Genomic DNA, 14,768 nt, shown 5'->3' with positions numbered 1-14,768 from the left:
GGTATAATGATTATTATTTGTTTCTCAAACGTCTCTCAAATAGCATAACGCTAAGCCAAATGTTGTATTTTACTATAAAGCGACGTGTGGCTCAAAATGAAAGGGGATTAAGGCATTATGTAACGGGGAATGTTTTTGATGATGCATATTCATCCGAATCTTCGCTTCACGCTGTTAATCCACGCTGTGCAATCTCTTGAACCAGAATGGAGACCCTATTTCAAACAGCCGTTCGGGGAGTTTGCTCCCAAAACACAGCATATGTAGTATGACGAGTAGTAAAATAGTAGTAAAATATTCGACAATTACAAAATTCGTCTTGGCAGAATACTTTGGACCTACTCGGGCAAACACAAGGTAATTGTTTGAAAGAGAATTCAAATCATCTGAGATTTCTATGCACAAGGAGCCACAGTCTAATGTCTCCAGCCACTGTGACTGAAGCCTTGGATTTACCTTTTAGGACGGTCGTGGCAACGCTCCTCTTATACTAATATTACTCACAGATTGTCGATTTCTCAGAAGAAAAACTCCATGTGAAGCGAATTACCAACTTTCCATGGAGGAGAAATACGGGGAGGAGGAGTTCCAAACAAGGCTTCTGACGTTCATAAATGAAGAACGTCTTCGAGCTCGGAAACGAAGCAACACAGCACAACACAACACAACACAACGCATGGAATCCAGAAACTTACCAGGAAAACAAATTCACATCAAATAACGACACGATAACAGGGGGGAAACGTTGGGATAACCTTGCTTCGGGGGGAGGCTTTTCAGGAAATCCAAGAAGGGCGAAAACCAATTCAATTCTGGTCTAAATTCTGGAAGTTTAAAGCTGAAGCACCATAGCGAAGGTTTATTGGTGATTTTTTTTTAATTCTTAAACATATGTAAAAAGCTATAGTTTTTCCCATCCTAAAACCAACGGTTAAAGGTTGTGATCGGGAGTATTTCGGATTTTTCGATGAACCCCTTTCATTGCGTGACGATGCTACGATGTGAAAATGTCTCTTTCGAGGCCAATTTACTCTTTTATACTTAATAACGTCATCTTCCCTATTTTATTTTCTTTTTGGCAGGATATGGATATCGAGGGTGGACCTTGAGTGACATAAGTGTCCATAAGGGGGACATTTGTGTTTCCCCCGTTGTGGACCATTGGATTATTGTGCAATTTTAATGTGACTTACATGAATTATTTAGACTTAAAGGATTATCAGATTCACCATCAGCAGTTCATTTCTATTATTTCTTCTTCAAGCAAACTGCTTTATTATTGAAAAGCTAACAGCTGGCCAATGTGCTCGTCCTTTATGGGACTCTAACAAACGACCTGTATGCAGATATACAGTAAATATTATATCTAGTTCAGTCCCACATACATCCAAAAGTGTGTGTGTGTGTGTGTGTGTGTGTGTGTGTGTGTGTGTGTGTGTGTGTGTGTGTGTGTGTGTGTGTGTGTGTGTGTGTGTGTGTGCATGCGTGTGAGCGTGTGAGCGTGTGAGCCGTGTGTGTTAGTTATTTACACAAAGTACTTTTTCACATACAAGGAATTTTTGTGAGTATTGGACAATTAGCATTCAAAAAAAAGGTTAACAGTCTGAAAAGTAAAAATCCTAAAATAAAAATAGCCACATATATATTCATGGTAAAGATCTTGTGCGGGATGGGGTACAGCAAACATAGGCCCGCTTAGTCATAGGTCATTGGTAATACACATACTGTCGGTCAGCTGGAAATATAGGAGTGATGAGCTTGAATCCCCCAGTGGATAGAAGAGTAGCGCTCGACAGGTGGATGCCGGGGAGGTGGAGGGAACGCAGCAACGCAGGCAGGCATCAAAGCAGGTGGAGCGGCAGGGACTGGCAGCTTGAACAGGCCGGCCTAATAAGGGCGTGGAAGCGTGTGGCGCCGTCAAGTTGTCTGACAGAACTGACTCCGCAAGCCACGCATCATTTGTCACAGTCTGTGCCTTGATGTAACAGTGCCTACAATAATTGATCAAGTTTCTACTTTAACTTTTTTCGGCATATAAATAGAAATAAAAATCCCGATATAAATTTACAAAAGAATCGGGTCGGTGGTGCCATAAATCGGCAGGTTTTAAACTTCCAGTCGCTGATCTAGTTATTTTTACTTGATTTGATTATTTAGATGTTATATCTGACATACACATGAATGATGAATGAAACATGACTCCTGGTTAAAATAGGGAAAAAAAAACAAACGTAATAAATAGTAAATATATTTACTTTGAAATGCAATGGAGTAAGTCCCCCAAACTGAATACATGTACTGAACAGTAACGTCCTTTCCACCTCCGGTTTTCTGCACATTCATGAGCTGCTCCCTGTGTTCAATTTTTACTCTTTCCGATAGAAAACCTTATTCTGAAGTGCTGTTGTCTTCCCACCCGTTCGACAATGAATAGCACCCTTGTCGTTTTTTTTGGGTGGTCATTATTAATGTATTCAAAAACGTGAGTCTTAATGCACCGCCCTGCGCTGGTTGCGTTATATGCAGAAATGTCCCTGGCTCCTGGTCCGTGGGTGGAAAGTGTTCAAGTCCCCCCTGGACGAGCGTTTTCCATAAGGTTCACAGTGGAGGAATTCATAACTATTTATAAAGAGCGGGACGGGTCTGTAAGCCAGCGTCTCAGAGTTTCAACGGGTCAGGTCCATCCCGCCATCCGTGTCCCACGCTCCGTACTTACAGAGGTTCGATCCGACGACAACGAGTGGAACGGCGTCTCTGGTTGTGTCATTCAGCTCAGTTGATACAACGAGTCAGAAGAGTGGGTTCGGCTCGGGGTCGTCCACGGAGTTCTCTCAAGGAGCATTTGATTCTGTGAAAATTACTGGAATGCGTCATCGCCTCTGCCTGCGACGCCTCCATCCCTCGCGGCTCTCCCGCTGTTTTTGTTTGAGATTCGAGTCCTGCAGTAACTGAGTCGTCGACGAATCGCTCTTTTGCCGGAGGGACATTTTATTTTTTTGACCCGGAGTCATTTGAAAGATGTGTTCGGTACGGACAAAAAGTTTGCGGGGTATCTGGGTATGGGTTGGCTATGGGTTGGGTATGTATTTATCCTCTTCCTTGTAGGGCTCATCCCTGGTTTGTTTCTGGTTGTGTGTGTTGGCTTTAGCTTTTGCATAGTGGGTGCAACGGCAACGGTTGCCCAGTTGCGCCGGGCAGCTGTGCTTGTGCGGTCCTGTTGCCCCGTATGTTTAGAAACCTCCACCGAGGAAAATGACATTTCCTGGCGCGATGACTGTATATGGGATCATTCTCACTTTATTATAAAATGGATTAAAATGATGCAACCATTTTTGTCCCTCTCAACCAACTGCTGATGCATGGCTGCCAACTTGGCAACCGCTTCTAAGAAATGGCGTCGGGCCCTGTTCGAGGTTGTTTTCCCCATTTTATTTAATGGCGCTGTATTAAATTATCTACTAACTGACTTTATTGACATTGATATTGTTCTCGATATGGCAGTGGAGTTTTATTGGTATTTGGGTCCTGAGCGAATATGACCCTTCTCTTAGATCTATCCGACTTATTTTGGAACTGTGTGATCTTACGGAGGGATGGGTGACAAACCCCAGTTTTACCCCTTATGGATTACTAAAGCACATCTGATTATATCGAAGTCATGAGAGTGAAACCATTCAGCTCATTTCCCACTGATAAATATTACCGCAGACACTGTGCATTTTAACATTTCCAACGCATCACTCAGGAGTTTTAACGCCTTCTCCTTTAAAAAGAGAAAAAAATATATTTTTCAACGTCTGAATCATTTATCTTCCACTTCAGCAAAGGGTGCATACGTGCCGCCGTTCTCTTGAAGAAGCAATATATCATTTCTTAGCGAGCGATTGAGGAGAACTTGAGGAGGAGGAAGAAGAGGAGGAGGAGGAGGAAGAAGAGGAGGAGGAGGAGGAGGTCCAGGATGTCTGTAGGAATGATGTACCGACCTGGGACGGAGGGGGAGAAGGCTGAAGGAGAGGAGGTTGAGGAGGAGGAGGAGGAGGAGGAGGAGGAGGAGGAGGAGGATGCTGGTTTAGTGGAGCCATGTGTGCAGAGCGGCTCCGTCAGCAGGAAAACAATCATTGCTCCGACACAATGTTTGGCTCAGAATTAAGGCGGCCATTAACGTGCATGTTTACGACCCCCCCCCACACACACACCCACACACACACACACACACACACACACACACACACACACAATATCTTAATGACCACCCCCTTTCGTTTTTCATTAAATGCACCATTATTGGATCGGTTTGGTCACTTGAAGTACAGTATCTTACATAACAAGCCCCAAAAAACGGTAATGGTGTAAAGCTGTCAGAAGGGGACGTGGCCCCGTTCTGGCTCCGCAGGGGGGGGGCATGTATATCACCTCCCTGGCGTTTTGGGTCGGGTTTACGGCCTTTTCCATCTGGCTCCTCCTGGTTAAATTAAGCTGATGAGGAAAGGCGGGGATGAGAAAGTGCAGCGCTGGGGTTTTAGGGAGGCGCGCCTCATTATGAGCCATTGTTTTACAGTTTTCTGCTCAAGTTGAAAAGGAATGGGTTAATTCAGGGTACGCACCGGACCAAGTGGTGCATGTAGGTACATTTATGAATCATATCCCCTTAAAATAGTTTTTCTGTGTCAGCTTCAGGTGTAGAAATACTCACAAAGTGCTGAGATCCCAACGAAATCAGTGGAATTCAAAGCCCCAGGCGAGCTGTTTCAATGGGTCTAAAGATGCAATTATAATCCAAGATGGAGGCCAAGCTCATCTTCTCGTTTTATTATGTTTCGCAAAACCAGCTCCGAACCTGACCAGCACAGCCGCTGCTTCCAGTCACACACGTCATCACACCTTGTTAAATGTTATGTTGTTTCGAACAATTTAAAAAAACCAACAAACAAAAATAAAGGACCGACTTTGGATAGAATTGACTGAGTCATGAGGTTTATTCTGACAAGTACATTGAGATATACAAGGATTTTGTCGTGGTGAGGATTGGAGCTTTTCTCTCAAGAGAGTTGGTATTAAAAAAAAAAAGAAAAAATGTAATTAAAATTGCCAAATATACGCAAATATACACAAATAGCTGAAAAATTCAAAATGTAAATGGTCAAATATATACAAATAAAATTATGTAAGAATTTACAAATTCTATGCACAGGATGAATTATTAGTATGGGTATATACTGTAGTGTATAAATTGTAAATTATTTATTCATACTTACTATGTTATTACATGTTATAGTGTTGTAACAGTGTTATGCACCTATATTACCATCTTAATTGTGCACCAGAAAGAGAAAAATAAATACTAGACGAGTTCTACTATAAACTAATGTAACTCAAGTTAAATTCAAGGACGAAAAGTATTTAATTTAAGTTAAAGAAAGTCATGTCATAGACACTAAAGTGGAAATCCATAACAGCGTCTGTGTTGGGTGGATTACACTACCACTCCCAGAATTTCATGCAAAACGCACGATCCTTGTGTTTGGATCTTCCTTTTCTCCCGAGTTTGTCGTCTTCGGATCAATTTCATTCGATATCATGAGAGTCGGGTTCATCAAGCTGGTCACGTTTGTGCACCAGGCAAAGTGGAAGTGGGTTTAAGACCCACCTGTAAAGAGTTATATTAAAGTGATTTAATAGTGTTGTATCTCACTTTGTATGCACCAGAACGAGTCACGAGAACGAGTCATGAGAACCTTGTAAAAAAAAATATATATATACAGTATAAAGGGGGAGTCTGTTAAGGCTGTGTAGCATTCCATGGTGTATTACTGTGTTGTATTGTTAAATGGCATATTATGTTGACACTGGATTACAGACATTTTATTGTATTGGTCTGACCTTGTTGAACATGACATGAAATATCATGAATTTAATATTAAAAAAGACAACTTTTCTTCCCGTGTTGCCCGCACTGTGGAACCAGGCTAAACGTTGCTGGGAGTAACTTGGTATTTCCATATTTCCGTATCGAGGTTTTTCGGGTGCGAGGTGGTGCCGATCTGTGATATAACGTTCATAAAACTCCAAAACCGAAAGCCCAAAAGGACATGGATGTTATTGAATAGCTGGATATTCAATCATAAATAAAAAAATGCCCGATGCCAAATAAATATTCTGTGTCGATGTCCGTGCAACTGTTTAATGTGCGGGAGTAAACGTACGGTTTGGCCCCGTTTAACCCCGGAATTGTCATTACTATTTATTTATTGATTTATTTATTTTTGACAAAATACAACAAAGTAAATAAATGGAGGAGGGCAAAGGTGTTTTAAATGATCTCCAATCACATCCCTCCCTCCCTCCCTCCCTCCCTCCAACCCTCCATCCTTCTCCCTTGGAATGTCCCTCTTGGCGCCCTCTCACTAATTTCAATTTTATTGCCGCACCTTCCCTGTGCGTTATTGGTGACACCGGGGGAACAAAGCGGCCCGCTGACCCCGCGGGGCGGGAGCGGCGGGGTCCGCCACCTAGGGAGCGCTTTGTGGCGGCGGCATAACTCTGCTGTCGGACGTCACCAGCCATTGTGTCCGGGACGTTTTTTGGGGATTTTTCTTTTTTTTTTGTTGTAGTCCAAGCACAAAAGCCCGAAGGAAAAGAAAAGAAAGGAAAACAATTGGGACGCTTCCCCTGAACTGGGTTCCTTTTGCCCCCTTTTTGTAAAGGCCGTGTCGAGGGGGGGGGGGGGGGGTCAGCTTTGTTCCCCTGGTTTCCCCCCCCAAAAAAAGCACATACCTACGTCTTGTAATTAGTTTATACCTCCCCCACATGCCCCTGCATAAGCCCCGTTGGAATATTTTTTTCTCTCTCTACGAAATTATACATATTATACTTTCTATGTGTTCATTATCCCCCGCGAGATTTACACCACACTCACAAACACACGGCCACCACCGAGGACGATTGAAGGGGCTTCTAACAATGGGGGGATTCAGGGAAATTATATTTGGTGTTTTCGGCTGTTTAGGCTTCGGGAGAATGAATGTCTGGAGCAAATGGTTTTAACATTACGACTTAAAAACTGTCCCAGAAAATGACATGTAAGCCTCACTGCAGTCATTTTCTATCCAGCTGTCGTAAAACGACTTCTGTCTTTGGACCTTTTCTCCATTGCTGAAGCATATTTTGGTCTTTGTTATACTGCATGTTTAGCAAAATGGTTAATGAGGTTGAAGGAAAGTGACATTCTACATTTTTTTGAGACGTCTTTGGCCGAACGATATGGCTCTTTTTCAATTAATGAAGCGTATTTTGGTCTTTGTTATAGTACGTTTTTAAATGACTCACTCTTCAATGATGAGTCAAATGGTTAATGAGGAAACTGAAGAAAGGTTTTCACAAAAATACTGCATTCTGCACCTACTAGTCCTTTTTTTTTAAGTGTGTGTGTGTGTGTGTGTGTGTGTGTGTGTGTATATACTGTATATATATATTCTTTTCTTTCTTTTTTTAAAATCCACTGTTTCGTGTACAGTAAAATCATCTTTTGGCCAGTTGTCATCGTGCATGAACCATATTTTGTTCTTTGTTATAGTTCTTCATTGTTCAGAGCTTTAATGAGGAGTCAGATACTTAATGAGGTTGAAGAAGAATGACAGTGTACTACTATTAGAATCCTTTTCTGTATTCTTTAAATACAGAAAGATGTTTTTTCTAGTGTAAAAACATCTTTGGGCCAAAATGATATGACAGTTTCTCCATTGGTGAACCATATATATATATATTTGTTATAACACTCATTAGAACGTCAATGATAAATCAAATGCTTAATGAGGTTGAAGAAAATGACATTCCTTTCCTCTATTCTTCTATTCTTCTTTTATTCATCGGGTTTTTTTCTTGTTATACATTTAGGGTAAAAGCATATTTTGGCTTTAATATGGAAAATATGACATTCCACACCTACTTAGAGTTCTGTTTTCCAGTATTTTATTTATTTTTTCTAATCCGGCCTCTGTAAAAGCATCTTTTGGCCAAAATGAGAGGATTTCTGGTCAGTGTTATAGGAGATGTTAGTCCAAGGGTTAATGAGGTTGAAGTAAATGACGTTCTACACTTATTAGAGTCCTCTTTTATTGAGAGTGTTTTTCTTCTAATACTGTACATCCAGTGTAAAAGCATATTTTGGCCAATATGATATGACCGTTTCTCCCTTGGTGTACCATAGGTCTTCGGTTAGAGTACCAGTTAGAACTCCAAGGAGGAGTCGAACGCTTAATGAGGCGGCAGGAGGAGGACGTCTGGACCTGACTCACTTTAAAAAAAACAAAAAAAACTAAAACAAACCTGTGGCTTCAGCTTTTTCTCAAAACACAAAACTATCAGCATCCAACCATTCACTGAAATAGATATCAAATAAATCACACTAACAGGGGACAAGGTGGAGAGTCACGACTCCACGCACACTGAAAGAAATCACTGTTTTTGCTCATAGCTCTTTAATGTTCAGAGCTTCACTGAGGAGAAACCTGACATTGTGCTCTTATTTTCTGTTTTTGTTTTTAGTGTAAAAGCATCCTGAGGCCAAAAGGATTTCTGGTTTCTCCTTTTTGGGGGTTTGTCTCAACTCAATTTCAAGTTGAGAACAATCAAAGAAATATCGTTTTTTAAATTTTCATTTTTGATTTGTCTTTACAGATTCGAAAAGTGGTTGTTTTTTTTCCAGAGTATGTGACAAACTCTGATCCAATGTCATCACTAATCGTTCTTTCCACTCGTCTTGGGGAATCGTTTGTTTGGCTATTTGTGTTTTTGCTCTTTTTTTAAAGCCCCAAATCTTCTGCTTTCAATCAGCTCCAAGTGGTTGGTTGCCAATTAAAACAGGGGGTGCTTGGGTGACAAGAGGCAGATGTTGCCGTGGAGCAGAACAGGAAGTGGAGGTCAAGGACGGACAGGAAGTGGAACAACAAACCAGAGATCCTTGACTCCCGAAAAATCCTCTCTCTCTCTCTCTCTCTCTCTCTCTCTCTCTCTCTCTCTCTCTCTCTCTTTAGCCCCTTCACCCTAATTCCTCTCGCTCTGTCCCTCTCTCTGTCTCCCCCCTCCACCCTCCCTCCTCCTCTCTCTAACCTCTTTACCCTCATTTCTCTCTCTCTCTCTCTCTCTCGTTCTCTCCCTCTCCCTGAGTCTCCCCCTCTTTTCGGGACTGCGCAGTGACGCTCGGCAGTGGTGGAAAGTAACCGAAGTACGAACCCTTTTTTTTTTCGTAATGTACTAAAGTATATTTTTCATGTATCTGTACTTACTGAAGTACATCCAGTTTCAGGACATTTTGTCGCTGACTCCGTGACATCTCAGAGCACATATCTCTAGTTTTTACTCGACCGCATTTGTCTTTATTTCTGTCACATACTTTGATTTATATATTATTTATTTTATTTAGTATTAATTTTATTTTTTACTTATATATACTTATATTTACACACACATATATATATTAATAAATGCAAAAGAAATGTAATAAAAATAATGTAATATAACATATATAACATAATAATGTAAATAAATGAATATATATCACCAACCCACTGAACTAATCAGTTAGCGTCGTCCCGTATCATAGTCTGTGTTACATCAGGGCACTTGACATGAAAAAAACTTTTAGTTTTGATACTTTTTGTACATTTTGGTGGAAATACAATAAAATGGATGTAATCTTATACCTATATATATATATATATATATATATATATATATATATATATATATATCCAAAAGTGTGTGTGTGTGTGTGTGTGTGTGTGTGAGTTTTAATAAACCCTTCGACTGATTTAGGAACAGTTTTCTTGTCAGTTCAGTGTATGTATGTATGTAGTATATACCTATATATTATATATATATACACACTAAACAGACAGCGATAAAGCTGATAACCTGCATGGACCCTCCTTTACCCTCTCCCTTTCCCTCCCCCTCCATGTCTCTCGCCCATGGCGGTGAGGGACCATGAGGTGCACAGATGTGGCCGTTAATCAGGTTCCTTATCTGCAGGAGACGCACCTTTTAGTCCGGGAGCCGTGGGGAGAGAGGCTGCACACTCAGCCACACTCACACACAGAAGTACACAGCAGAACACACACTGAAATAACAAAGTAAAGCTGAAATACAAGCAGGACCACGCAAAATAAAACACACACACACAAACACGAGAAAATGCACTGAAATACACACTGGAACACACCCTTGAACACACCCTGGAGCAAGCCCTAGATCACACACTGGAACCTGCCCTAGGACGCACCCTAGATCACTGTCTAGAACACACACTGAAGTACACACTAGAGCAACACCCTAGATCACTCACAAGAACACGCCCTAGATCACTCACTAGAACATGTCCTAGATCACTCACTAGAACATGTCCTAGATCACTCACTAGAACGACACAGAACGCGCCCTAGATCACTCACTAGAACACGCCCTAGATCACTCACTAGAACATGCCCTAAATCACTCACTGGAACATGCCCTAGATCGCTCACAAGAACACGCCCTAGATCCCTCACTAGAGCACCATAGAACATGCCCTAAATCGCTCACTAGAACATGGCCTAGATCACTCACTAGAACACGCCCTAGATCCCTCACTAGAACACCATAGAACATGCCCTAAATCACTCACTAGAACATGGCCTAGATCACTCACTAGAACGCCATAGAACACGCTCTAGCTCACTTCCTAGAACACCATAGAACATGCCCTAGAACACTCACAAGAACATGCCCTAGATCACTCAGTAGAACGCCATAGAACACGCCATAGATCACTCACTACAACCTAAAAAATAGAGAAAAATAATTAAACCCACAGATAAACATGAAACATGGAAAAATTGCGAATGTAAAATAAATGAATGAATACATGAATAAATTCATTAACAAAGAAGACACCTCTGTGTCAACAACTTCAAGTTCATAACGTTCCAATCCTCACCAGATCAAATTCCCAGTAAATGTCAATGTGCCTGGAGGGATAAACTGATTGTGATCACTGCTCTGATATATTGTCTCATGTCCTGTGTGTTGTCTCTTGATTATATTATATAATATTACTATATTATATTATCATTATCTTGATTATGTATATTTTATGCAGAGCCCTTTAACTCTTCCATGTATATGAAATGTGCCGTATAAATCAAAAAGCTTGCCTTTCCAGTGATTGTTATGGAAGGGACGAGAGCTGTCCCAATCTTTACATTTAAATGATGTGATAGAGCGTGATGTGAATAATTGCAGTTGACAGTTTAAATGTGTTTTTTGTTCATTTTATGCCACTATTATATCATACGCTTCTAGTAGTGTGATGATACACAGCCACCTTTTGAAGGAGAGACATTTTGGAAAAAAAAAAATTATAATAATAATAATAATCGCTGTTTATTACTTCTTTTTTTTTTATCAACCTCTATCAAATTTGCTAAAAATCACCTTGACATTTGGATGAAAACATATACGGTATAATGACGGAATGGAACGATTTCGGCAAAATGAAATCAGTTAAGTTGATTTTAAGTGGGGTTTTTTGGGGTCGTTGGGAGCAGGCGGCAAAATCTATTGGACAAAGGCAAATAATGGTAACTGGGCATTAGGACCTGCTGGGTAAGATATCGTGGGGTTCACAAACTGGGGTCTGCGGCCCCCTAGGGTTCCTCAAAATAATTGCACATTACATTTTCGTTTTACATTTTCAAACCTTTTATTATTTTTTTTATAATTGTGAACAAAATATTTCTTAAAAGTATACAGTTTTAAAATATTTTTCCCACTTACACACACACACACACACACACACACACACACACACACACACACACACACACACTCAACCTCACTAATGATGGTAAAATGTAGATCAGTGTTACGTTTAGATTTTTTTGTCATCAATATTCAAGTCAAATCACACTTACACTGCAAATACATTTGGGACGCCCCTGACCTAATGTACAATGGTCGCAGCTGACGAATAATCAACTTTTTCGAGCGGCGACCGCAAACAAACAGCCACGGCATTAACAACCACCACGTACGGCCACCTTCTTCCATTGCTCCGTGGTCGGGTTCTGGCGCTCACGTGCCCATCGCAGGTGCTCTCGGTGGTGGACAGGGGTCAGCGTGGGGTCTCTGACCGGGTCTGCGGCTACGCAAGCACAAGCTGCGACGCCCGGTGTGTTCTGACACCTTTCTGCCATAGCAGCGTGAACCTTTTCACCGACTTGTGCTCCAGTCGCCCTGTGTGGGATCTGACCAGACGGGCTGGACTTCACTCCCCACGTGCATCAATGGAGCCCCGGGCCAATGAGCCGGTTCACCGGTTGTCCTTCCTTGGGGCCACTTTTGGTAGGTACTAACCACTGCATATAGGGAACCCCCCCCCCCCCCTACAAGATCTGTCCTTGTCAAAGTGGCTCAGATCCTTACGCTTGACCGTTTTCCCTTCTTCCGACACGTCAACTTCAACAACTGACCGTTCACTTGCTGCCTGATACATCCCACCCCTTGACAGGTGCCACTGGAACCAGATGAGCAACGTCATTCACTTCACCTGTCACTGCTTTTAATGTCGCGGCCGCTGCACCTCTCTAGCCAACAATTAAGCACTCTGAACGCTATTTTGAATTATTCATTTAATCCGTTCTTTTGACATCATTTTTCTTTCTTTGCTTTATTCTTTTGCGTCTATGATCATCTCTGTTTTATGCCCCTTGGATTACGTGGTTTAAGTCTGATTAATTATCGTTTGGTTTATTACTGTTTATTAATGTGTGGTTTATTTGTTGTTATCTTAAATTTTTTCTTGTGTGCTGAAATGTAAAAGCACTTTGAGCCGCTCTATCGGCACGGAACGTTCCGTACAAATAAAGCCGACTATAATTTATTATTAACTGATGACAAATGCAGTCCCTGGCCATTTCTATGAGCCCCGTCGACTATTCAGAATCGAAATAGTCGACCTCAATCTAAATTTTAGGGGGGGAAGGCTGGGCTGAGAAGTGGCGCTCCGTGGGCGCCTTTCTTCCTTTTCAATCCGTCGGAACACGGGCTCTGAAGTGATTACCGACAGGAAGGCGTTAAAAGGGCGAGCGGGTAATAAAGGATGCAGGCGTCTCCAGGAACAGCCTGTGCTCCGCTCTGCTGCCGTGGGACTTGGACGCTGAACTAACCTTTATTGACAGGACGCTGCAGGACGTTACAACGGAAACTAATTCAGCTCAGAAGTGGAACTTGTGTCTACGACGCTTGTGACTACTTTGAAGTGTACTACACTACTACCACTACTACTACTACTACTACCACTGCTACTACTACCTCTACTACCACTACTACTATTACTACTACAGTACTACTACAGATGCTGCTAGTACCACAACTTTTAGTATTACTACTCCTAGGATTACTACTACGTGTACTACTCGGACGACTCCTACTGCCACAATTACTATTACGAGTACTACTTCTACTAGTAATACTACTCCTACTACTACTACTAGCAGTGCTACTCCTATTACTACTAGTAATACTATTACTGCTACTCCTACTGCTAGTACTAGAGCTATTTGTATTACTACTCCTATAGTAGTAATGCTTCTACCCCTTTCCCTCTGCCTACTACTCCCACTATTACTACTACAAGTACTCCAACTACTACCACCATTACTACTACAAGTACTACTACTACTACTCCTACTATTACTACTACAAGTACTCCTACCATTGCTACTACTCCTCCTATACCTACTACTGCTAGTACTATTAGTACTACTGTAGTTCCACTCCCATTAATACAAGTACTCCTACCACTACTACTGCTTCTACAGTACTACTACTATTACTTCTCCTCCTACTATTACTACTATGAATACTCCTACCACTACAACTACAACTACTAATACTACTCCTACCATTATTACTCCTAGTAGTACTACTCCTACTGCTACTAGTACTACTAAGTAGTACTACTACTCCTACTACAAATACTACTACTACTTCTCCAAATATTACTTCTACAAGTACTCCTACCACCACTACTATTACTGGTACGAGTACTACTACTACAAGTACTCCTACCATTACTACTACAAGTACTACACATAGCAGTACTACCAGTGTACTACTACTCCTACTCCTCCTATACCTACAGCTATTAGTACTACTGCTACTCCTACTGCTGCTAGTACTACTCCCATGATTATTACTACAAGTACTCCTACCGCCATGACTACTACTGCTGCTACAAGTACTACTATTATTATTCCTACTTCTTAATACTACATATACTCCTACCACTACAACAACTACCACTACTACTCCTATCATTACTACTATGAGTAATACTCCTACTTCTAGTAGTACTACTACTCCATGTACAATTACTACTACTCCTACAATTACTACTACAAGTAGTCCTACCACTACTACTAATGCTGCTACAAGTACTCCTACCATTTCTACTACTCCTAATACTAGTAGTACTACTACTCCTACTGCTCCTATACTTACTTCTGCTATTACTAACTGTAGTACTACTGCTATTCCCACTGATGCTAGTACTACCACTTCATCTACTACTAGTAGTAGTAGTAGTAGTAGTAGTAGCAGTACTCCTCCTCCTCCTCCTCCGCCTCCCCCGTCCACCATGTGTTCTTTTTTCTCTCACTCCTCCATGTGTTGGGACGGGGAGGGGGGGCTGTGACGTCAGCACGGGGCCAGTCCTGGGTTTATTAGAGGAG

This window comes from Zeus faber, assembly GCF_960531495.2.
Source record: "Zeus faber genome assembly, chromosome: 7".
NCBI classification, from domain to species: domain Eukaryota; kingdom Metazoa; phylum Chordata; class Actinopteri; order Zeiformes; family Zeidae; genus Zeus; species Zeus faber.
The sequence above is the reverse complement of the archived record's forward strand: the minus strand, read 5'-3'. Positions refer to the sequence as shown.